Genomic DNA, 26,260 nt, shown 5'->3' with positions numbered 1-26,260 from the left:
TAACCATTAAAGCCCTAAATCAGCCTTTTCCAACCTTTGGGTCCCCATATGTTGTTGGACTACAACTCGCATCAGCCCCAGCTAGCATGGCCAATGGTCTGGAATGATGGGAATTGTAGTCCAGCAACATCTGGGGACCCAAAGGCTGGCCTAAATGACTTAAAACCAGATTACCTGAAACGCCACCTTCGCCCGCATCACCTATCTAAAGTTTATTATCCTTTTTGGAAGCCGAAAGTGAGGTAGACAATCACCAGGAAAAGGGCCATTTTAGTACAGGCACCACAGTTATAGGCTTGTCTGAACCACATTTGCAGTCTTTTGGGTGCCAGGTAAGACCTTTCTGTTCATCCAGGCCTTCTAAATAATGTAGGTAATTTAGGCCTATGTAGCTATGTTTTATTTTTAAAAAATCTGTTTATAATGTTTGGGGTAAAATGAGTTCTGTTTTGATGTAGGTTTCCCCCTTTTGTAATGGTTGTATGTGGGCCAGAGTCAGCCAGTTGCATTCCGGTCCGATGGGATCGGTTTCAGCCTCTTCCCTCTGAGGAAGTGGACAAGGTGCTCAGTACTGTGAAGCCAACCACCTGTCTGTTTGGTCCTTGCCCTTCATGGCTCATAATGAGCTGTAAAGAGAGACTGAGCGAAGGGATCAAGGCAGTGGTAAATGCATCCTTGAAAAAGGGTGCTATGCCATCAGCCCTCAAGGAGGTGGTGATAAAGCCCATCTTAAAGAAACCCTCCTTGGATCCCCAAGATTTGAACAACTTCCGCCCAGTCTGTAACCTACCATTCTTGGGCAAGGTGATTGAGCGAGTGGTGGCCAAACAGTTACAGACACACTTGGAGGAAACGGATTATTTGGATCCATTCCAATCGGGCTTCAGGACTGGGCATGGAACTGAAACAGCTTTGGTTGCTCTGGTAGATGATATGAGGAGGGCGTTGGATAGGGGAGAATATACCTTCCTCGTCCTCCTGGATCTCTCAGCGGCTTTCGATACCGTCGACCACGGTATCCTGTTGGATCGCCTGGGGGGATTGGGAGTAGGGGGCACTGTTCTACAGTGGTTCCATTCCTATCTCTCAGGCAGGTACCAATGAATAGCTTTGGGAGATGAGGTTTCAGACCCTTGGCCCCTTAATTGTGGAGTGCCACAGGGTTCTATCCTGTCTCCCATGCTGTTCAATATCTATGTGAAACCGCTGGGGGCTATCATCAGGAGTTTTGGGCTGAAGTGTCACCAATATGCGGATGACACTCAGCTCTATCTCTCATTTAAATCTTCACCAGAGTTGGCTGTGGATACCATGTCCAAGTGCCTGGAGTCCGTAAGTGGTTGGATGGGAGAGAACAGACTGAAGCTGAATCCCGATAAGACCGAGGTGTTACTTGTGGGAGACAGAGGAAGGTTGGGTATTACAGACCTGATACTTAATGGGGTGAGATTATCCCTGAAGGACCAGGTCCCCAGCCTTGGGGTCATTCTTGACTCCCAGCTGTCCATGGAGGCTCAGGTTTCGGCGGTGAGTCGGGCAGCTTGGTATCAATTACATCTGATACAGAGACTGCGACCCTACCTCCCTGTTCATCTGCTCCCACAGGTGATACATGCCCTGGTCTCCTCTCGCTTAGACTACTGTAATGCACTCTACATGGGGTTACCCTTGAAAACAGTCCGGAAATTACAGCTGGTACAGAATGCGGTGGCGCGCTATATCAAGCGCAGCCGTCGCTGTGATCACATCACTCCAGTATTAATAGATCTTCACTAGTTACCAGTTGTTTACCGGGCCCGATTCAAGGTGTTGGTGTTGACCTTTAAAACCCTATACGGTTTCAGCCCAGTTTATCTGAAGGAGCGCCTCCAGAATCACCAATTATGCCGCCTTACAAGATCAGCCTCTCAAGACCTTCTCTCGGTCCCACCGGCTAAAACAGCTAGGCTGGTGCGGACCAGAGAGAGGGCATTTTTGGTTGTGGCCCCCACCCTCTGGAATTCCCTTCCGTATGATCTCCGACATGCTCCCTCCCTGATAGGTTTTCGTCGAGCCTTAAAAACCTGGCTATTCAGGCAGGCCTATGGGATTGAGGAGGATTAATTTTATGATGTTTTAACTGGAAATTGGTTTTAAATTGTTAGGACTGTAGATTGTTTTGTATATTGTAGATTATGTATAGCTTTTAGCTATTGTAAGTCGCCTAGAGTGTCCACTAATCTGGACAGATAGGCGACCAATAAATAAAATTATTATTATTATTATTATTATTACTTTGTGTTTCAGTTTATTTTTTACTTGTTTATTATAAACTGCCCAGAAAACTCCATTGTTATGAGATAGCATACACATATCATGAATAAATGCATGGATCAGTACGTAGTTGTCCTTCAGTTTTGACACTTCACATTTTGAAATACAGTTCTTGGCTGTATACACACCCACACCCACAAACATGCATACAAAATATGTATTTTAGAGTAAAATATGTGCACCAGAAATGCAAATTTTCATGCAGTTTTTTTTTTTTTTAGAATGATACAGGAATGGGACAGAACAGACTTTGGGTCAAAGCCAACTTAGTCATTCAGAGTAGACACACTAAAATCAGTGGATGTGGCTAATTTAAGTCCATTTATTTCAGTGGGTTTACTCTAAGTATGACTTAACTGGATGTGAATGAACCCATGGTAAACTGAATTAGAAACAGACTGATTTCTCAATCCCTAGTTTATTCATGTAATCCCCATAAATGTATGTGGCTACAGAGAGTTTCCTTCAGAATGTACATTCACATTGTCCAAAAGTATGCTTTTCAGCCAGGGGAAAATTTTGGGAAGGTGCCTTCAACTTAATGCTTATTCACATGCAAGGTGACCCCATGAAAAGATCATAGGTGTATACAGGGCTGCCAGCAGACTTTCATCTGGGCAAAACTTGCAGTCATCAATTGATGAATGCCACCCTGGTATCCTTTGGGAGGAAGAACAGGATATAAATTTAATAAAGAAATAATTATGCATGTGTGAATTAGCTCTATTACAGGTAAAGCTGCTTATATGCAGTGAAGAGAGATGGGCAGAATCCTTGCATATTTCTTCTCTAGTGTCAAGTTCCCTCTCCTCTCCAGATACTGCCTTCCTTTAAATTAGCTCTCTTAACTTCTTAAGATACAGGAGATATTTCATTTAATGCAAAGCTGACTTACTTGGTAGTAAAATGAGAGCAAATTATGGGCTTATCCTTGCATCCATAGAAGCATTTTGTGAAAAGCATAAATCAGTAGAAACATATGCATGCTAAATTATACAGTGTTCTTTGAATTGAGGGTTACACTCGGGTGTATATGATATGCTCCCTGAATACCTGATAACGCCATGAGCAGTTTTATTTTTAATGTAACAGTCCCCAAATGACTGTTTGCTACTGATTTTTGATCTTCTAAAAGTGACTTGTTGAACTTTTGTACAACAGTGGTTCTATGTCAGTTTGATGAAATAGCCACATGGGAATAGCTGCAGAGGCTCATAATCAGAAGTTGACATTAGTGTGACAAAGGAACCATGTAGCGTGCGCACACACATCTAACTAGCCCACTCTTTACATTCTTTGAACCTAAAAATGCAATGCCACCAGAGAAACTCTGGTAAAGAAACTCTGCTACAAAAAAAAAAAGAGCTTGTGAAAGGACATCAGTGCTACAGACACATACTGATTTGAAATATCTTGCTGGGGATGGGGGGAATATTTTTCTCACATAACTTTGCTGAAGAGGTGAAGGCTTTGAGACAAGAATCAATCTTATTCTTTGATATTCACCCATAGATCTGGAATCACACCAAAACTAATCATAGTTAATATGGAACAATGCATCTTTTATTATTAAACGCTGGTGACAAACAAAATATGTCAGTGGCCACCTTGTGGGCTTCCCATCTGACAGGTCACTTTTCAAAACAAGGTAGCAGATTAGTTCGACCATTCTTTTAAAACATGGGAATTCCAGTTATCCTTGTAAACCGATCTCCACCAAAGTAGTCAAAAGAGAAGATTATTATGGCATTAAACTCTAGTAACTTCTGCAATAACCTTGTTGTTGTCTGTGTTTCTCCTGAATCACTTCCCTGTGCTGCGTGTGGTAGTGCTGTTAAAGAATAGACTGCTGAGGAAACCTGAAACCTTTCACCTGGGATGCACAAACACACACGAGCTGCATAGGAACAACACCCAAATTTCAGGAAGCATTGGAGACTTTGAAACTTCATGAACTCTTGCATCAGTAGTGGTCAGGAAGGTGCAGTGGAGTGGGGTGGCATTGCTCACCGGGCTTCCCAATGCAAAGGAAACTGCTGGTAACCAAGAGAGAGGGGTGTGGTGATAGTGTGATCAGCGCTGCACCCACATTGCACCGACTTCTTTGTCACCTTGCCCCTCCCCTTCTTGGTTACCAGTAGTATCCTCCTCATTGGGAAGCCAGGTAAGCAATGGCACCCTGCTGGTCGCTACTGCATTACCGCAATCTCCAGTCTCTTCTAAGACCTATTTCTTACCAACATATCCAGACAAAGCACAATCAATTATGCTTATCATGCCAGGAAGCAAAGGGGTAAGAATGACTGTGGGCATCCTAAGGGGAGTATCAACTAGCACAGCTGCTTCCTGAATACACAGCTTAGTGGCAATGCAGGATCTGAGGAAGCATGAAAAAGGTGAAGGACCCTAGAGATGGAACGAGGAAAAAAAGGAGGAGGGCAACTAGGGAAAGAAAAATGGGGCAAAGTCAGCTGGAAAAGGGAAGATGGAGCTGACGGTCACATCCTAAGGTCCATTTCCATAATGTTACCACCTGCTTGTTAGGAACATAGGAAACTACCTTATAGTAATCAGACCATTGGTCCATCTAGTTCAGTGTCCTGTCCAAAGTCGAACGACTCAGTTGCAGTCATATCTGTGATTTTCCTTCTTTTTATTAAAGTTTTAGATACATCAAAAACTTTGCATCTCATTAACCTCTCTATGTGTTCTAGGAATTTTTGCCCCGAAATAACACTGACTAAGCATGTCTTTGTAGCTCTCAGACGTTGATGCAGCAACTAGTCCCTCCCCTGAGTCAACTTAAGTAGGCTTGGCTTTCGCACATAAATGATGGCTCCTCCTCAACCCCGTCTGTTGAACTTCCTGCCTCTGAAGCTTCCGAGTGTGGGCCAATGGAGGCTGGTTCTCAGCTTCCCCCTCTGACTGGTGAAGGCTATCTGTCTGCTCAAGCATGGGAAGTTGTGGGGTGCTAAGCTGGGAAACATGGAAGGCAGCACCTCTGGTGCGGGTGAGGAGTGATGTCTAATGGAGCAGTCTCTAATGGGGCAGTCTCTGACAGTTCAGGGTGAGCTCCAGCTGGGGGGGCAGGATCAGGGGGAGTTGAACTGACAGACACAGGGGTCTGGGTGCACAGTGAGCTCTCCTCGCTGCCAGTCCCTTCCCTAAGCTTGTCAACCCAGGCCTCAGAGTCAGTGTCACTCTGGTAGATGCCTCCCTGCCCAACCTGGGTCTCAACATTCAGTGTTGTCTACCCTGACTGGTACCTGCTCTCCCGGATTTTAGGGAGGATCTTTTCCTAGCCCTAGCTGGAGACCTAAGGGACTGAACCTGGGACTTTCTGCTTGCAAGGCAGATGCTTTGCCATGGAGCTGTAGTCCTTCCCCAATAGCTAATAACAAGAAAATAGTTAATAGATGCAGACAGATAATGTGTGATCTTTGCAAAGGAATTAGTTCTTCAGTGGGGTTCTCTTCTGTTATGATTATGATTATTTCAATTAGCATGCTTCTTTGCCTTTCTGTATTTTGATTGTCTCCTATGCCAAGAATTTTTGATAATGCAGTTTTAATTTTGTTTTTCAGTCTCCACCACAGGAGTTACATTACTCCAGATGAAGCATTCACATTTGATTCTACCTGGCATTGGCACTGCATAAAATGCCAGCAAGATAAGAAGAAAAAATTGAATTGGCTCCTTAAGGACAGGAAACTTTTTTCCCTTATTATTATCTGATAATGGCCTTTCTTTTCACTGTCCTTTCAGCCAATGCAATCAGCTTAACCTATGGCATCCTAGTTAAACATTAGTATTGAGGAAATTGCTGGAAGAAATTGATGATAGGATTACATATCTCTGGTTTTCTCTTTGGTTGGATTTCTACTTAAAAAGTTCTCACAATAGAAGGGGAAGCAGAAGGTTTTCTAGTATGTACTCAAGCTCTTGATAGAATTTCCCTTTTAATTGTATAAAAATAAGTGTCTAGCTCTCATGGTGACAGGAAAAATACTGTAAGTTGGATTTGGGTGCCTGTCCTCAATTTGGTACTAGAGGTGCAATTTTAAGAAAACTCCTCACATGTTTAAAAAGCAGCAATTGAGCATAGAACCAGAAGATGTTGATGTCAGGAACCTGATGGATCATACAGTGTACAATTGGGGTTGTTACTTGTGGTGTTCTTGTATCACAATGAAACTGCTGGCCAGAGGAAGGAATTGCCGATAATAATTCCTGGCCTAGAAAGTCAGGTGACATCAAAGGGCCCATCTGGTGCCACTGGTTGCTCCAAATCTCCCAGAACTACTAACATCCCTCTGTCTGAGTAGTCCATCACTAAAAGAGGCCACTAAGGTCTCCCTTTGTACCAGGTGACTTCCACTTAATGTTGGCCTTCAGCATACCTGACTGTGACCTCCTGCGTCTTAGCCCTCTTGCTGTCTTTCTATCGGTCTCCTGCCCACGGAACTGATACTACTACCTAATATTTTGTTTTGGGAGAATTGCTGCATAGAATTGATGGATGTGGAAGCAGGTAGGTGTGTGACTCATCCCAAAGAAGAGGGAACAGGAATAGGGAAAGGGAAGCAAAAATAAGTCAGGTAATAATGATACATGTTCTATCATGGCTTTTCCTGGTATTACTCTTCATCATAATGTGTTCAAAAATAGTTGGGTCACCAAGAACACATAGGAAGCTGCCTTATACTGAGTCAGACCATTGGCCTATCCAGCTCATTAACCTTGACTGGCAGTGGCTCTCCAGGATTTCAAATGGAAGTCTTTCCAAACCCTATCTGGAGATGTCCAAAATTGGATCTTTGACATGTGAAGTATGTGCTCCGTCACTAAGCTACAATCCTTTTCCTTAATGCCAATACTGGTGTTAAAGTCCTCATAAATGAATGACTGGCAAAGAAAGAGACGTGTTAAAAGAATAATTTCTTATGCCTAAGAGGGGAAGAAGAAAAATGCTATAGCACGTTGACCAGATTAATGCATGTGTTTTCTATGTATCAGGTCTGTCTGAGCATGTTTCATTAAAACCCTGGAGTCCTCTGAAATTAATAGCTATTTAATGAATGTATTGGTTTTAAAAAGTCACATTTTGCAGCAATCCAGTTCCTGATTTGACAGTATTTTATATTTTATTTATAAGCCCATGATCCTTGCTGTAAATGAAGTTAATGCTAAATGTACTCTGCAGAGGAGAAATACAATAGCTGTCTTTTCCAGGAGAGCTAGGCAGCACTTTTGATTAATTTTTGGTAAAATTATGGTAGCTCAGCAAGTCTGAGACTGATCCTTTTCAAAACAACAGTGTAGTTAGCAAGTTTGTATGACAAAGACACCCAAAGCTCAATCATGTTTAAAGGAGGGACATTGAAATCAATGACAAGTAAGCTCCATTGGGTTCAATGAGACTTACTCCCAGGTAAGTGTGTATTGGATTGCAGCCCAAGTCTGGATCCAACCCAGGATTTCTTGATAGCTGCTTCATTAAGATATAACGCTTTTCCTAAGGAGGACCAGACCATTACATAGAAACCTGTCCTCAGTGTGTGTGCATCATTAGGTACATACAGGTGTCCCATGACTGCTCTTCTTTCCTATGCAGGAAGGCTGCTCATAGACACGAGACTCCCAAATGTAGAGCAGCAGGCAGGAGGATGAGGAAAGAAGATTGTGGGGGAGGAAGAACTGTGGGGTTCTGTCCTTTTCAAGGATATTCAAAGCCCCTTTCTTGAATGTTCAGCATTCATTTAAAAGTTTCTAGCACAGGGATGGGGAACTGGTGGTACTCCAGATTATGTATTCCATCAGCCCCAACCAGCATGGTCAATAGTCAGGGATGATGGGAACTGTAGCTGAACAACATCTGGGGGACCATGTGTCTCCAATCCCTGCTTTAGACCTTTAACTTATGAAGATAGGAGGTGAAACATGGAGGGACTGTTCTGTCCAATTCCTAATTAAGAAATAGATTTAGTCCTGCCTTCCAGCATTCTGGTCAATGAAGGCACAATCAGTGGCACCAAGATAATCAAGCATTTGAGCTCTTGGTGCTTAATTTTTTAAAAGAGATTAAATCAAACTTGTATAGTAAATAAACTAATTTTAATTTAAATATGTAAGACTGCATATACTTCCATATGTGTGTCCCTATTTTGCATGGGTCTATAGTATCCCCCCACGCACACAAAAAATAGCTATAGCCCTTGATGACAGAAAGTAAACTTCTCTGTTTTTATGGTTAATTTTAACTGAATTTACCTCTATTATTTTTGTAATGTTACTGTAAATTGCTTAGAAACCAATGTTAAGTCGTATATTTTTCTACAGAGCCAAGTTCAAGGTTCTAGTTTTGGTGTACAAAGTCCTATATGGCTTGGGACCAGGATACCTGAAAGACCGTCTTACCCCTTATATATCCAGTCGATCACTGCACTCTGCAGGTGAGGGCCTCCTGCAGATACCATCAGACTACTGTAACGCGCTCTACGTGGGGCTGCCTTTGAAAGCTGTTCGGAAACTTAAACTGGTACAAAGAGCTGCAGCCAGAGTATTAACAGGGGCTGGTTACAGGGAACATACAACTCCCTTGTTACAACAGCTCCACTGGCTGCCAGTTTGTTTCCGGTCACAATTCAAAGTGCTGGTTGTGACCTTTAAAGCCCTATACGGCCCAGGTCCAGGCTATCTGTCAGACCGTATCTCCCTATACGAGCCTGCCCAGCCCCTGAGATCTTCAGGAGAGGCCCTTCTCTCAGTCCCAACACCCTTGCAAGTGCGATTGGTCGGGATGCAAGATAGGGCCTTCTCGGTGGCTGCTCCTAAGTTCTGGAACTCCCTTTCTAGGGAGGCACGAATGGCCCCCTCCTTGCCATCCTTCCGTCGGCAAGTAAAGACTTTTTTATTCCGACAGGCTTTTGGGATAGAAGGTGTTTAGGATTGGGCTTTACAAGGCTTGTTTTAATGTTTTATATTATTATCTGTATTATTTTAAATTGTTTTTAGATTTTTAAGTGCCTTTTATGGTTTTAAGGTTGTGCATAGTTTAATTGCATTTTAATTGTATGTTTTTCTATGTTTTTAACTACATGTAGTTTTATTTGTAAGCCGCCCTGAGTTCCAGTTTGGAAAAAGGGCGGGGTAAAAATAAAGTTTCAATTCAATTCAATTCAATCAGGAGGTCCATTCTGCTCACTATAGGAAATGGACCTTTAGTGTGGCGGCACCAACCCTGTGGAATTCCCTCCCCTTAAATATTAGACAGGCGCCATCTCTGTTATCTTTTCGATGCCTATTGAAGACCTTCCTCTTTCAACAAGTCATTTGAGACCTTATTCCCATCTGTGTCTGTGTTGGAATTGCTTTTTAATATGTTTTTAAAGCTTTTTAAATGTTTTTAAAGCTTTTTAAAAATGCTTTTAAAGATGTTTTGTTTTAATATGTTTTTAATGGTTGTTGTGTTTTAATATATTTTGAAGTCTGTTTTTAATGAAGTTTTAAAGTGTTTTTAGTGCTTTTGTTTGCCGCCCTGGGCCCCTGCTGGGAGGAAGGGTGCGATATAAATCAAATAATAAATAAATAAATATAAAGTGTTGAAATGATAAACTTTATATGGGTGGGGAAATGCTTCTCTGTTCTTCTCTGAGTTGTATAAGCACCTTTCCACTGCAATCATGTTCAAGTCAATTGGAGGGTTCTCTGTATTGCTGTTTCTTGCAACTACTGGGGTTATATCTTCTGGAGTTAATGCAAGTTGACTGGTAACCCAGGTTGACTAATAAATGTGCATAGATTTCAGCTATTGTGCATATACACACAATGTGGAAAATGTGCACATGTTATCATCAGGAAGAGGAGGTTCAGTGTGCATTGTCTGGCCAATGTACACAACCTTCAAGAGAGATGTGAATAGTACATGCATTCACCATGAGTGTGCATATTGCTCAAGTGGAGAATATGCATTTGATTAATGTACATTAAATGCCTTGTTCATGTGGGGGTGTTGAGTACATTTCCTAACCTCGTTTAGCAACTCTGCACATTGCCAAGCAATATGAAAAATTCTCTTCATGTATTCATTGTGCACGTTCTTGACAAGATCTAGCGAAAATGCACAATGGCTAGGTTTTGTGCAGGTTCTCCATTCAACTCCCTTTTAAACTCAAGATCTCACTGGGGCTTATTTTTATCCTGCCTTTCATGATGTAGTACAAGATGATCTACCTGTCACTACTTCCATATTAAGTTGTGGGTGGCAGAACAAATCAAAATCTTAATTGTAACATTGTCCCAAAGCTAACAAATAGAAACTATGGGAATTGTACAGGCATACCCCGCTTTAACATTCGCAATGGGACCGGAGAGTATACTTTAAGTGAAAATCTACTTTAAGTGAAACAATTGTCTTCATTTGTACTGCACGCAATCACCACTAGATGGCAGCAGCGTCATGCCAATGAAATGTACATTATTGCGAAGCGTGCAAACGTTAAGCGGGTATGGGGACGTATGGAGCATGTACGTTATAGCGAGGGAATGTTAAGTGAAGCAAAGTTAAGTGGGGTATGCCTGTAGATATTTTTCTCACAGGATTTGTTTGTTTCTTGAAGTAACACAAGAAACAAATAAATCATTATACTTCAAATAATGTCCTATTAGGTCTCTTATCGTACAGGGACCTATTAATATCTGTTAGAAGGGTTAGTTTTGTTTTCATGGTTTGTCTTTGTTTTCTTACTTTATCCTTACAAAAGGTTCTACACCTGGTGTGCCTTGTTCCTTTAGCTCCTGCCACTCTGTTTTGTATCATTATCGCTTTATCTCTCCTAGTGTGAGGTCACTGATCTGTATATCTAGTTCCTTTACATTCTTTTAAAGTTTTGGCTTTTGTCATTTTGCTGAATGGATACTGTAGCGGCTCCCTTTCTCCTGCTTGCTGTATACTATGTGACACTCTTTGAGATTTTAGTGGGTTGATAGCAACACTTGATGTACAGTGTTATAGAATGTTTTGTAGATTCAGGGTGACAAAGGTCATTGTAACCTAATGTGTACAGCAGAAGAAATGTCATCCAGACTTTTCCCCCCATAGTCTGTTTCTGAACTGTATGCAGTGAATCAGGTGGAAGTAGTCCTAATTTAAAAGCAAGTCCTTTACATTGATTAATTTAAAAGTTATAGTGGCCCTGCACAGTTTGTGGCTAGAGATGGGGGAGAAATTTAGTTCGATTCACATTTTAATGGGAACTTTGAAACAATAAACGGACCAAAAACATAGCTATCCTAAATTCTCACTTCTCCAAATTTTTCAATGCTGTCCTCCAGCCCAAAAATGTGTACAAAAAATGCATATATTAGGGAAAAGTGAGCATGAAAAATGCATGTATTAGTGAAAATAACATACAAATATATTAGGCAAAACTGCATGCACAATGAGTATATGAGGAAAAATGTGCAGTAAAATGTTGATGAATTTTCATAAGGAGTCCTTGGAGGGGGAAAAGTGAACTGGTGCAAAAATGTGGTAAATTTAAGACTGGAAAAATGAGAAATTGAGGGAAACTGAAACTGGCAGATTATCCATCCCTACATATGACCCACCAAGACAAAGAGAAGCCATCAACCACAAACAGTGACTCACTAGGGTCACTCTAAAACTCTTTTGCTGCCTTGGACTGTAAAACAGGAAGGGATGTCAGTCACCTGTCACTAAGGTATATGGCTACGTACTGCACTGATACTGGTGGGTCAAAAGTTGTGCAGGCCTTGATTTACAAGAGAAGTGTGCTGGAAATCCCCCCTCCCAACTTTCATGGAATCATGCATCCCAGCAAAAGTTGGGGGGAGTGGAACATGTGGCTGCTTTCAGGGGGAAAAATTCAGAGAAACATCTTTGGGAGTGTAGATTACCTTTGTTCAGATGAGGTGGCCAAGGATTTCCCACCAACAACAACTTTTTACTATTGAAAACATGTTTCTGGCATTCTCATAAGCAGTGGCAAGACACTGACCTTCCAGCCACACATTTCCAGGAATGTCCTTGGGAACGACATCCCCTCAGCCACCGTGTCTAAACCAAAGTATACCAATGGTTAAATCTCTCAGAAATTTGCCTGCCCCCCGTTTCTTTTTGGAAGGGTCACAGCTCAGTGGTAAAGCACTTGCTTTGCATGCAGAAGGTCCCAGGTTTAATCCTTGACATCTCCAGGTAAAGCTGGGAGAGATCCCTGCTCGAAACCCTGGAGAGCAGCTGCCAGTCAGTGTAGACAATACTGAGCTAGATGGACCAATGGTCTGACTCAGTGTAAGGCAGCTTCCTATGTATCCCCCCATGAATTGCAAAAAACAGCTGTCCCAGCTTTAATTTAAAACAAAAGAAACAAGTAAAAATCCTGAGTCTAATAGCCTAGTCAGTATACAGTCTACTGCAGTAAACATTGAAAGCAAAAGTCTCGAACAAACATTTGCTGAAATTCATGTCTGACAGACTTCGCTGCTGCCAGGCTGCCTTTGTGACTAGAAGCTGATGAGGTGCCGGAGCTTCTTTTTGCATGTTACACTTCTGTGTCATACTGCAATTATATCCAGGCAGACTCTGTATTTATTGCATGGATGGTCCATCTGCAGCCTCCAGTCCACACACAACTCTGTCTAATCTCAGAAACCCTCTGCGAAGGATCAGTGTGGACCTCTGACAAGAGTGATCTGTCACTCCCATTTACCACAGCCCACTGGGTGGGAAAGAACAAGGAGGAGAAAGGGAGGAAAAAAGGGCAAGAGAAAAGGGATGGCCCTGCCCACTTTTGAATCTGACGCTACCCATTGCTGTCATGCAATCAACCCCCTATAGAATGTGGCATTTGACAAATATTTGCCCATCTCTGCCTTATTAGAATATCATCACAACAATGTTGTTACTCCTTGTTAGTCAGTGGGGCAGAAATGGGAATTTGCCACACAACTGATATGAGAAGCTGGTCCCAGATGTTATCACTGCCATATGAAGCCCCAAACTGAGGAAGAATGACACAGGCAGTTACCACTACATGTTTTACTTGGGATGTTGCACATGAAGCTTTCTATAGTGCTAGACTGATTGCAGCTGTGTCTTCTCCCATAGAGTTGCATGTACACATCAGAGCTTCATGCATATTCCACAAACTGCTAGACTGGAGCTTGGATTTATTTTGTGAAATCTTGAAAAGAATTAAAAAAAAAACAGGGGGAAATGACAATTTTAAGTAACAAGGAACAAATGCACATGTTTAATTAAAAAAGAACAAGCAAACAAGCCCTCAGCTATCCTAAGGAGATGTACGGTCTATTTCTAAAAACATTCATTCATCAATTTCAACAAGACTCTTGACACCGCACATGCTCTAAGTATCTGCATTGAATTATCAACGAGAATTTCTACAAGTGAACTAGCATAGAGAGAATGGAGCAACAAGGTTTAAAGTGTAAGAAGTAAGCTAATTTTGTCCTGCAATGTGCCACAGATAACTGGGAGCACTATGGCATTGACAATACAGTTATGCAATCCCTTCAAATAAAACTAGGGCATTAAAAAGTCTAGTTTATCTGTCTAACTATGGTCAAATTAAAGGCATGGGAAATTCATAGGGTAGATACTAATGATAAGCAACATCTTTTTTTCTATAGATGTGCAGGCAACATCTAAGAACCATCAGAATTTAGATGCTAATGGACAAAGTAATCCATCAGCACCCCGAACACTGGGCTCTCTGTGTGTGTTTGTGTGTGATGGATTAGATGGAGTTGTTCCTCTGCCTAGCTTTGCTGGGCTAAACTGATGTCCTGCTGGTTAAAGTCAGCATCTCCAACAGTACATATTTTGAATGAAGATTTGCTTAGCCTGTGTGGTGTTACGTACCATTGATAAGTTGCTTTTATTTTACGTTACTACTAGATAATGTGATGGGAATGTTCTTAAATAGCCAGTTTCTCCAAAACAAAATAATAATTGTTTTTATTGTCTTCATGTAACCTACTTAGAATGTTTTATTATATTAAGTGGTATAAAAATTATAAATAAATAACTTTAAAAATAAATAATAATTTTATAATTTGCATTTGCATAAGAGTTTATAAGACTTGATTTTTTTTTATGGGGTTGAGGATAGAGGATCATACATCCTTCTAAAGCTATGGGTTGTATACAAATAAATACTACTCAGAGTAAACCCATTGAAATTAATGAGCTTAAATTAAGTCATGTCTATTAATTTCAATGGGTCTACACTGAGTAGGGCTAGTTTTGAATCCCACCCTATATATAATATACTGTATGTTCTGTTTGCTATAGTTTTCCAAAAACAGTCAACTACTGTATAATCATGGATAATCACATGCATTACCATCTTGCCCTTGTGGTTCATTTGCAGTTTGCCATCAACTTTAACAAAATTTCATTGTAACTAAATTTTGCTGATCATTCTTTTTTCTTCTTCTTCTTTTAGATTCTCAAGTGAGTATATAGATTGAAAACTTGCATTCCCAAACCAGTATGCTATAAATCATTGACTTGTTTTCCTCCTGCTTATGCGAGTAGTTCTAATCTTGATAATATTGAACCTTCAAAAGCTATTAAGGGTTATTATTCAAATGGTGACTAAGGACAAGAACACACATTACATTTGCCACAGGTATATTATAAAAATAGCCTCTCTCGTGGCAAAGGACCCTGATCCTGATCATAACATTCAGAAGTATGTACTGTGTGGAGATCCACAACAGAGCACAATAAATGCTTGTGCATATTATTTTCAACATGAGAAGTCATTTTGGGCAGTATCACTGCAGCAAATGTAATATGATGTAAATATAACTCGCATGATTGCTAATTAACATGCTTCAACAATGGAATGTAAATAAATAAATAAATAGGAATGCTACAAACTGGGATATTCCTGAGAACAATGAACAATTAAATTGAGCCCAAGGACAAAACGAAAACCCAGAACATTTCTACGCCATTTGGTGGGAATTTGTCATTTATGCTACTGCAAATGATCTCTAAAGTTATATGCCGGTACCAATGTGTGACCTCATAGCTGCGATGTATAAAAATTATGCTCCTCTATTGGCCTCATTCCAGTGTTAATAATATGGAAGTGGCTTTGAAATGTGATAGTGAATATAGTTATGCTTTTATGTATATTCCCTAATTGTGTTTGTTTTGTTATGTTCTTTACAATTTTTTACAAAAGCAATGAACAATTAAGTAGAGCCCAAGGACTAAACACAGTAGGAGACTTTAATGGTGGTTAAAAAAAAATGTAGTGGTCTTCCAATGGAAATATGGCCATTTTGAGATTGACACGTCTATGCTTGTCACCAGTGAAGACACAAGGGAGACACAGATGGGTCCTCAAGTCCTTGCAGTTTTTCAAAACAAAGTTGACAGGTGTCTGTGAGGAAATATTTGAGTAGGATATCTTGTTGTCTGTGGCAGAAAATTGAACTAAATGATCTAATGGTCCTCTCCAAATAACCTATAATTCAATTTAGGCTGATTCATAAATGCCAATATATCAGTGACCTAGAGTGCTGCCCCATTTGATTGGTTTTCAGCTGAATATAGGAGTGGTCTCCCCGGAAATTTATATGAAAGGGATGGCAGCATATGACAGCAGTAACTGTGGTGTTTAATCTTAAATGACTTTTTTTTCTCATGAAAGTTATCACATGATGTTGCAACAATTGCAACGAGCAAGTGATGTGTGTGTGTGTTAATTCCATTTAAGACAGATTGGTGGCAAATGGAACACAAATATATTCCCTAATAGGCAATGGTGTTCCTGTTTAAGGGGCGTTTTTTGCCTCCACCCTAATTAAATAGGAAGACTTGGGAATGATCTCGAAGTTTAGCAGCTGTGCCACATGAGATCACTGCGCCAATTAGGACGGGGTTTGAGCAGGGTATTTAAGGCTGCTCCTTCCCCTTGGCGTTTGCCTTTTTCGCCTCGCGGCATAAATTGCGTGCTTGTGCTTCAAGGGCTCCATCAGCATTTGTTTGCGACCGTTTACCTTGCTTGCTTGCTGGTTTCTCCTTTGCTGCTGCCTGCTCCCATCCTGTGCTTTGATTCATTCATTTATTTGGCTCAGTTCCCTGCGGATCAGCTGGGCTGCGGGCATCTGTCCACGTGCCCGGCGGCTTCCTGCTGGCTTCCCGGCTGCTGCTCTCTTATCAAGCTTTCGCGGCACCACAGAGTTTGTTGTTATTCATCCTTCCTTTTTTCTTTAAGGGTTGGTGGGTGGTGTTCTTCATTGTTTCAGTTCCCTTAGTTCATTGTATCAGTTTAATTCCGTTTGTCTTGCCTTAATCCCCTCTTGTTATTCCTTACGTCCTTATTATTCGGTTTCCCTCATTGTTCTTTAAGTAGGCTGTAGTTTCCATTTTTTCCTGTTTGTATTCTAATTAATATAATTTGTTTTGATATATATATTGTTTGTTCTTATATATTTATATATTGTTGGTTGGAGGTGCTGTTTTAATTCATAATTTCGGTTTAGGTTTGGCAATTTGATATCCTCAATAATTATTCTCCACCCTCTCCTTCTCCTTTATTCTTTAACTCATATCCTTACTTCCCCCCCCAAAAAAACAATTTAATTAATTAATTAGTTTAGTTTCCTCTGTTTAGTTCTCCATTTTGTTGGGTTTTTGATTGCTTTCTGTTTTTGTTTGATTTTCCAAATTGATTTGCTGTGAGTATTGAGAATTTTTTATTGTGATTTATAATTATTGCTGCTTTTGCTGTTGCTATTTCTTGAGGCGTAGTTCGACCATGCCGCCTAGGAAGGTACAACAAAAGAAAGGTGTTCGTGTCGTGAAGCAGGTTACCAAGCGCCCTCTGCCTCAACAGCATCAGTTCTCAGATGACAACTGACTGACTTCATTTCCTTGAGGCCAAGGTGGCAGACCTGGAAAAGCTGAGAGAGGCAGAGAGGTGTGTGGAGGAGGCCTTCAGGGACGTTATAGCTGTGTCCCACTACAACGATGATAGCTCTCCTGCTATCATGGACAACGATGGGGAAGGAGAGCATCCAGCTGAGGAAGAGGGAAACGATCCCTTAGAAGGGACCCATTCCTTGGGGGATGAGCAGCTATCCTCTCGTGCCGAGGATATATCTCCAGGGGCTGGAGGGATCCTTGCAGTGGGTAATTTGATCATTAGGAACAGAGACAGTGGGGTGTGTGATGGGCATGTAGACCGCAAGGTGTTTTGCCTGCCTGGTGCGAAGGTTGCGGATATCGCCCATCGTTTAGATAGTTTGGTAGACAGTGCTGGGAAGGAGTCAGTGGTCGTGGTGCACGTTGGCACCAACGACATGGGGAAATGCAGCCGTGAGGTCCTGGAAGCAAAATTTAGGTTGCTAGGTAGGATGCTGAAAGCCAGGACCTCCAAGGTGGCTTTCTCTGAAATGCTACCGGTTCCATGCGCAGGACCAGCCAGACAGGACCAGCTTCGCAGTCTCAATGCGTGGATGAGACGATGGTGTCGGGTGGAAGGGTTTGGATTTGTTAGGCACTGGGGAACATTTTGGGACAAGCCGGGCCTGTACAAAAGGGACGGGCTCCACTTGAACCAGAATGGAACCAGACTGCTGTCACTTAAAATTAAAAAGGTGGCAGAGCAGCTTTTAAACTGACTGAGGGGGGAAACCCGACAGGAGCTGAGAAAGGTCCGGTTCGGAATAAACCTCCCCCTGGGATAAAAACCAAAGAAATGATGAAATTTTAAAAGGGGTAGGCCTAGAAGTAGGCATTGTGAGAGCAGGGGCACAGGATATAAATTCAGAAGAGCAAAATTACCACAGGCCTAACCACAAGTGCCAAAGACACTTGAAGAGAGACACTGCTTACAAGTGCCTGTACGCTAATGCTAGGAGCCTCCGAACCAAGATGGGAGAACTGGAGTGCTTGGTCTTAGAGGAGAGCATTGATATAGTGAGCATAACCGAGACCTGGTGGAATGGTGAAAACCAGTGGGATACGGTTATCCCTGGATATAAACTATATCGGAAGGACAGGGAAGGATGTATTGGTGGCGGAGTCACTCTATACGTGAAAGAAGGCATTGAATCCAGCAAGCTCGAAACCCCAAAAGAGGCAGACTCCTCCACAGAATTGTTGTGGGTGGTGATACCGTGCCCCAGGAGGGACTTAATACTGGGAACGATCTATCGTCCCCCTGATCAAAATGCTCAGGGAGACCTGGAGATGAGATATGAAATTGAGGAAGCATCCAAACTAGGAAATGTGGTAGTAATGGGTGACTTCAACTACCCGGACATAGACTGGCTGCGTATGTGTTCCAGTCATGACAAAGAAGCAAAGTTTCTAGATATTCTAAATGACTATTCCCTAGACCAGTTGGTCATGGAACCGACCAGAGGGACGGCAACCCTGGACTTAATCTTCAGTGGGGACTGGGACCTGGTACAAGATGTAAGTGTTGTTGAACAGATTGGGAGCAGTGACCACAGTGCTATTAAATTAAACATACATGTAACTGGCCAATTGCCAAGAAAATCCAACACGGTCACATTTGACTTCAAAAGAGGAAACTTCACAAAAATGAGGGGATTGGTAAAAAGAAAGCTGAAAAACAAAGTCCAGAGGGTCACATCACTCAAAAATGCTTGGAAGTTGTTTAAAAACACTATATTAGAAGCTCAACTGGAGTGCATACCGCAGATCAGAAAAGGTACCGCCAGGGCCAAGAAGATGCCAGCATGGTTAACGAGCAAAGTCAAGGAAGCTCTTAGAGGCAAAAAGTCTTCCTTCAAAAAATGGAAGTCTTGTCCAAATGAAGAAAATAAAAAAGAACACAAACTCTGGCAAAAGAACTGCAAGAAGACAATAAGGGATGCTAAAAAATTTGAGGAGCACATTGCTAAGAACATAAAAACCAACAACAAAAAATTCTATAAATACATTCAAAGCAGGAGACCATCTACGGAGACAATTGGACCCTTGGATGATAAGGGAGTCAAAGGTGTACTAAAGAACGATAAGGAGATTGCAGAGAAGCTAAATGAATTCTTTGCATCTGTCTTCACAGTGGAAGATATAGGGCAGATCCCTGAACCTGAACTAACATTTGCAGGAAGGGATTCTGAGGAACTGAGACAAATAGTGATAATGGAAGATTGGACACTGAAATTACTGGACTTAACAGGACTATTGAAGATGGAAGATGGAATTAATATGGATAATGGAATAATGGCTATTGAAATTATTGGACCTAACAGATTTTGATGAGATGGATTAATCGATATGTTTATTTGGACTATGGTTATGACAATAAGATTATTATTATTATTAACGAGATGGATTAATCGACATGTTTATTTGGAGAAAAATTGATAGATATATTTCTTAAAGAATTGAAACCTCTCTTTGAGTTTTTGTGGAAAGAATAAAGTAATGTTTATGAGATTTGATGATTAATTAAGATAACTACTGGAGGAAAGTGATTTTATAATATAATTTAAGAGGCAGGATTGTTATATATTGTAGACCTATAACTGATTTGATCTGCGACAAATGGGAAGTCAACATTTTATTTTTTTGTTTAATCATTTTTGTTTTGTTTTGTTTTTTGTCTCTGAATGTTTTATGATTTTGTTTTGTATGTTTTATGAAAATTTGAATAAAAATTATTGTAAAAAAAAAATAAAAACTGACAAATCACCGGGCCCGGATGGTATCCACCCGAGAGTTCTCAAAGAACTCAAATGTGAAATTGCTGATCTGCTAACTAAAATATGTAACTTGTCCCTTGGGTCCTCCTCCGTGCCTGAGGACTGGAAAGTGGCAAATGTAACGCCAATCTTCAAAAAGGGATCCAGAGGGGATCCCGGAAATTACAGGCCAGTTAGCTTCACTTCTGTCCCTGGAAAACTGGTAGAAAGTATGATTAAAGCTAGATTAACTAAGCACATAGAAGAACAAGCCTTGCTGAAGCAGAGCCAGCATGGCTTCTGCAAGGGAAAGTCCTGTCTCAGTAACCTATTAGAATTCTTTGAGAGTGTCAACAAGCATATAGATAGAGGTGATCCAGTGGACATAGTGTACTTAGACTTTCAAAAAGCGTTTGACAAGGTACCTCACCAAAGGCTTCTGAGGAAGCTTAGCAGTCATGGAATAAGAGGAGAGGTCCTCTTGTGGATAAGGAATTGGTTAAGAAGCAGAAAGCAGAGAGTAGGAATAAATGGACAGTTCTCCCAATGGAGGGCTGTAGAAAGTGGAGTCCCTCAAGGATCGGTATTGGGACCTGTACTTTTCAACTTGTTCATTAATGACCTAGAATTAGGAGTGAGCAGTGAAGTGGCCAAGTTTGCTGATGACACTAAATTGTTCAGGGTTGTTAAATCAAAAAGGGATTGCGAAGAGCTCCAAAAAGACCTCTCCAAACTGAGTGAATGGGCGGAAAAATGGCAAATGCAATTCAATATAAACAAGTGTAAAATTATGCATATTGGAGCAAAAAATCTTAATTTCACATATACGCTCATGGGGTCTGAACTGGCGGTGACCGACCAGGAGAGAGACCTCGGGGTTGTAGTGGACAGCACGATGAAAATGTCGACCCAGTGTGCGGCAGCTGTGAAAAAGGTAAATTCCATGCTAGCGATAATTAGGAAAGGTATTGAAAATAAAACAGCCGATATCATAATGCCGTTGTATAAATCTATGGTGCGGCCGCATTTGGAATACTGTGTACAGTTCTGGTCGCCTCATCTCAAAAAGGATATTCTAGAGTTGGAAAAGGTTCAGAAGAGGGCAACCAGAATGATCAAGGGGATGGAGCGACTCCCTTACGAGGAAAGGTTGCAGTATTTGGGGCTTTTTAGTTTAGAGAAAAGGCGGGTCAGAGGAGACATGATAGAAGTGTATAAAATTATGCATGGCATTGAGAAAGTGGATAGAGAAAAGTTCTTCTCCCTCTCTCATAATATTAGAACTCATGGACATTCAAAGAAGCTGAATGTTGGAAGATTCAGGACAGACAAAAGGAAGTACTTCTTTACTCAGCGCATAGTTAAACTATGGAATTTGCTCCCACAAGATGCAATAATGGCCACCAGCTTGGACGGCTTTAAAAGAAGATTAGACAAATTCATGGAGGACAGGGCTATCAATGGCTACTAGCCATGATGGCTGTGCTCTGCCACCCTAGTCAGAGGCAGCATGCTTCTGAAAACCAGTTGCTGGAAGCCTCAGGAGGGGAGAGTGTTCTTGCACTCGGGTCCTGCTTGCGGGCTTCCCCCAGGCACCTGGTTGGCCACTGTGAGAACAGGATGCTGGACTAGATGGGCCACTGGCCTGATCCAGCAGGCTCTTCTTATGTTCTTATGTTCTTATATGGGAACCATCCGAGCTTTGGTTGCTAGGGTGGACGCTTTGGAAAGGGAATGCAGGCAGCCTCAGGATGCTGGGGCTGGTCCCAGTTCTGCCCCTTCAGGTAAGAAATCTGCCCGCTTGGCAGCTAAGAGTTCTAAATCGAGTATTCTTGCTGCTTTGGTTTCCAGGATCAATGTGCTTGAGGCTGCCGCACCTGTCCAGGAGCCCACTGTTCTGACACCTCCGGTTGAATTGCCTTTGGTTCCACCTACGACTTCCTCTTCCATGCTCACAGTCCCACCTGCTGCTGGGCCACTTCCAGGACAACTTCTCTCTCTGCCTGGTGTCCCGCCTGTACCAGCTGTGGCTTCTGGATGTGTGGCTCCACCTCTGGTTGCCTCTCCAGCTGTGTATACGGGTTAGCATATTGCACCACATGCGCATGATTCACATGTACAGGCTTCAGGCCTTCTTGCTCTTGACCCGCTCACAGTAGGTTCTCAGCTGCCAGGGGGTGTTTCGCAACCTTTGGTGCTCATGGGGGGGTGTTAGCTCCTCAGCAGCCTCAGCTCCCATGGCCTGCTGCGGCAGTGACTCCCTGGCAACCATCATTGGCTCCTTCTGGTCCATCTCCTCCTTGTTTGCCTCTTCCTCAGCATGTTTACCCATATGGTGACATCTCTCTCCCGCTGGGTGACCATTTATTAACAACAACAAAGGAAAGGATCTGGCACGGGGAGTACATTGATCTGTTTACTCTCCTTTTTCGGGAAAATGAGATAAAACCGAAGGAAGGCCAGGATTCAAAGGAGCGGTAGGCAGCTACGAAAAGGAGGGTTGACCGTGTATGGCCTAACTGGCTGAATGCATACACAATTTATATGGGAGTTATGATGCAGGCTTATCCATCTAGGGCCCTGTCCATGATAAAATATCAGGACATCATTCATCGTGCCTTTCGTGAATTCTCTGGAACTGCTTGGTTGCAGTATGACGAGAATTTCAGGCAAAGGGCGGCATTGGATCCCACCCTTTGTTGGGACATGGAGCATGCGGGCTTGTGGCTGTGCTCCATGACCCCTGCAAGGCCCACTACTGGCGAAAGAGCCGATAGTGGCCACCTGTTGGCTCAGATGCAGACTTCCGTCTTTGGCTCTGGCCAAGGCGGGCAGTGGGTTCAATCCCAGCAAGTCTGCTGGACGTTTAATAGCACAGGTCGATGCTTCAGGAGTCCGTGTAGGTTCCGGCATGCCTGTGGGCTGTGTGGTGGCACCTACCCCAGTTCCTCCTGCCAGCGTGCCCGGCAGGCTCGCCAGGGCACAGGGGAACATCTACATCCCAAGCGTGGGTCTGGCAATAGCAGCGGTATGTCGCAAGGCCAGTAGCCCTATTAAGTTGATTCCCCTAGCAGGGTTGTTGGATAGTTACCCCAATAGGTGTGCCGCTAGTTTCCTGCTGGGTGGTTTTACTGAAGGTTTTCGCATCCCTTTCGAGGGTCCCAGGGTAGCTACTTCCTCTGCCAATCAGCCCTCTCTTGGGCCTATGGCCCAGGTGGTGTTGGCCAAACTCAATAAGGAAATAATTGCCGATCGAAATTCTGTCCCCTTTCCCTTTCCTCCATTGGAAAATTTGAGAATTTCTCCTTTAGGTATTGTCCCTAAGAAGCAGCCAGGTGAATATTGCCTTATCCATAATTTGTCATTCCCGAAAGGCGCTTCTGTTAATGACGGCATTTCTCCCAGTCATGCATCGGTCAGATATACATCTTTCGATGAGGCTGTGAGAGTGGTCTGCAGGGCTGGTAGGGGGGCTTTAATGGCTAAGTGTGATATAAAATCTGCTTTTTGTCTCCTACCTGTTCACCCCGATGATGTTGATTTATTGGGTTTTAAATTTCAGGGCCAGTTCTACGTAGACAGGGCCATGCCGATGGGCTGTTCAGTGTCTTGTGCGGCTTTTGAAGCCTGTAGCACTTTTCTCGAGTGGGCATTGTGAAGGAGGACTTCTTCATCCCTTTCAGCTCATTATTTGGATGATTTTCTGTTTGTGGGGCAGGCGGGGTCTCCCCATTGCCTCTATCTGATGCAATCCTTTGGGGCCTTAACCACTGAATTGGGTGTCCCTTTAGCCCCAGAAAAGTCTGAGGGCCCTTCTACTTCGCTTACCTTTTTAGGTATTCAATTAGATACAGTGGCTCAATCTTCCCGTTTGCCCCAGGATAAGTTGCTGGCCTTGCGGCAACGTCTTCGTTCCGCACTTTTATTGAAAAAAGTCACATTGGCTCAGTTGCAGGAACTTGTAGGCCATTTAGTTTTTGCCTCTAAAGTAATTTCCCCTGGTCGTGCGTTTCTCAGGCGTCTCTGTGACGCCATGAAAGGTGTTCGCTCTTGCTTCCATTTCATTAGGGTCACTGCTGGTATGCGAGCAGATTTGAATATGTGGCTCGAATTTTTGGAAGATTTTAATGGTCTTTTCTTTTGGCGCAAGGAATTACTTTTGGAAGCTGAATTGCAGGTACATTCCAATGCGGCTGGGGGCCTAGGTTTTGGTGTAATTTTCAGATCCCAATGGTGTGCTGAGAGGTGGCCTCCCGAGTGGCTGGCTTCCGGGATTACTGCAGATATGACATTTTTGGAATTTTTTCCAATTGTGGTGGCGGTTTATATCTGGCCATTGGCATTCAAAAATTGCACAGTCCATTTTTGGTGTGACAATTTGTCCACAGTGTGCGTCATTAATGCTCAGACTTCCAAATCTCCTCGTGTTATGCGCCTGGTGCATGCATTCATTTTGCAATGTTTGCCTTTTAATATTCTGTTCATTACCCGGCATGTTCCAGGTTTACAGAACTGTGTTGCTGATGCTCTTTCCCACTTACAGATGGCACGCTTTCAGGAGCTCGCACCTGGACCAGCTCAGGATCCTGTCCCGTTCCCACCTTTTCTATGGAACCTTGGCAATTAGAAGTTGGGGCTGCTATTGCTTCCGCCCTTGCTCCCAGTACTCAGAAAGCGTATGAGCGTTCTTTTGCGAAGTTCCAGGCTTTCCGAATCAGCGCTGATTTAGCTATGGATTGGCCCATTCCGGCTTCTCATTTACTTCAGTTTATGTTGTATTTAAAAGGGCAAAATAATTCTGTTTCTACTATCGCTGGACACCTCTCTGCGCTGGCCTTCATTTCCAAGGCACGGGGACTGCCAGATCATTCTGTAGATTTTAGGGTCAGAAAGCTCCTTGAGGGTTGGTCGCGTTCCGCTCCCAGGCCCGCTGACCGGAGGAGGCCAATCACGCCCAATGTCCTCCTCCAGATCCTGGCATTGTTTCGTTCTCTATGCTCATCCCAGTATGAGTCGCACCTTTTCGCCGCAGTAGCTCTGACAATGTTCTATGGTGCTTTCCGCCCTAGTGAAGTAATAGTCCTCTCTAAGCGCGATGTGTCTTATCGGGCCTTATGCTTTGGCGATTGCACGTTAGGTGCTGATATGGTTAGGTTTTCCCTACGAGTCTCTAAGACTGATCAGAAGGGCCGTGGCAGTATTGTCTCTTTACGCAGCTGCCAGGTTCCTGAATTGTGCCCTGTATCTGCAATGCATCAATTCTTGTTATTTAGGCCGTTGGGCCAGCGTTACCTTTTCATTCATGCGGATGGTTCTGCCCTGACTCAGTTCCAATTGTGGGCCGTTGTTCGGCGGGCCTTGTTGGCCAGTGGTCGCGATGCTGGAGTCTATGGGCTGCATTCATTTCGAATTGGAGCGGCCACTGCCGCAGCCCCGGTGGGCATGAGTGTTAGCGATATACAGGCAATTGGCAGATGGCGTTCTTCCCCTTTTCAGTCTTATGTTCAGTATTAATTCTATGTGTTTATTTTGTTTTCTTTAGGTGTACTAAGTCTTCCAGTCCCCGTGAGGATCGTCCTGTGTGGCCATTCCATCTTGTTTTGGGCTCACCGGAGGGCCTCTTCATCAGTTTCCGGGACGCAGTTGCAGCTTTCCGCCTCAGCTATAGTTAGTTGGGAGGCTCAGAGGGGCATGTTATGGGATGCTTTGTTGCCATTGGTGTGCCGAATCATGTCTTCGGCTACCCAACCTCATGTTTTGTTAATTCATTTGGGGGAGAATGACTTGGTGCAGCGGCCTGGTATGGATTTGCTGCTCAAGGTCACTCGTGATCTCACGTGGCTGATTCGTTCTTACTCTAATCTCATATTGGTGTGGTCAGACATGCTGGTGAGACGGGTGTGGAGAGGTGCGTTGCACCCAAATAAAATTGATAGGTCCCGGAAATGGGTAAATAGGAAAATCAGGGATTTGGTTTTGTCCCTTGGTGGGGCTTTCATCTCTCATGATAGGATTAAGTTCCATTCCCCACATTTGTTTCGGGATGATGGGGTTCATCTTTCGGAGCAGGGGTATGATCTGTTTTTGGAGGATCTTAGGTGGGGCCTTGGTGGTTTGTTGTCTTCATTGGGTTGAGGGGAACAAGCTTCAGCTGATCCACTCTTGTGGCATGGAATTCGGGCAGGTGAGGTATATTTATTTTTATTTTATTTGTTTCATTTTTAAA

Source organism: Rhineura floridana, chromosome 1 (genome assembly GCF_030035675.1).
Source record: "Rhineura floridana isolate rRhiFlo1 chromosome 1, rRhiFlo1.hap2, whole genome shotgun sequence".
Taxonomy (NCBI): Eukaryota; Metazoa; Chordata; class Lepidosauria; order Squamata; family Rhineuridae; genus Rhineura; species Rhineura floridana.
The sequence above is the reverse complement of the archived record's forward strand: the minus strand, read 5'-3'. Positions refer to the sequence as shown.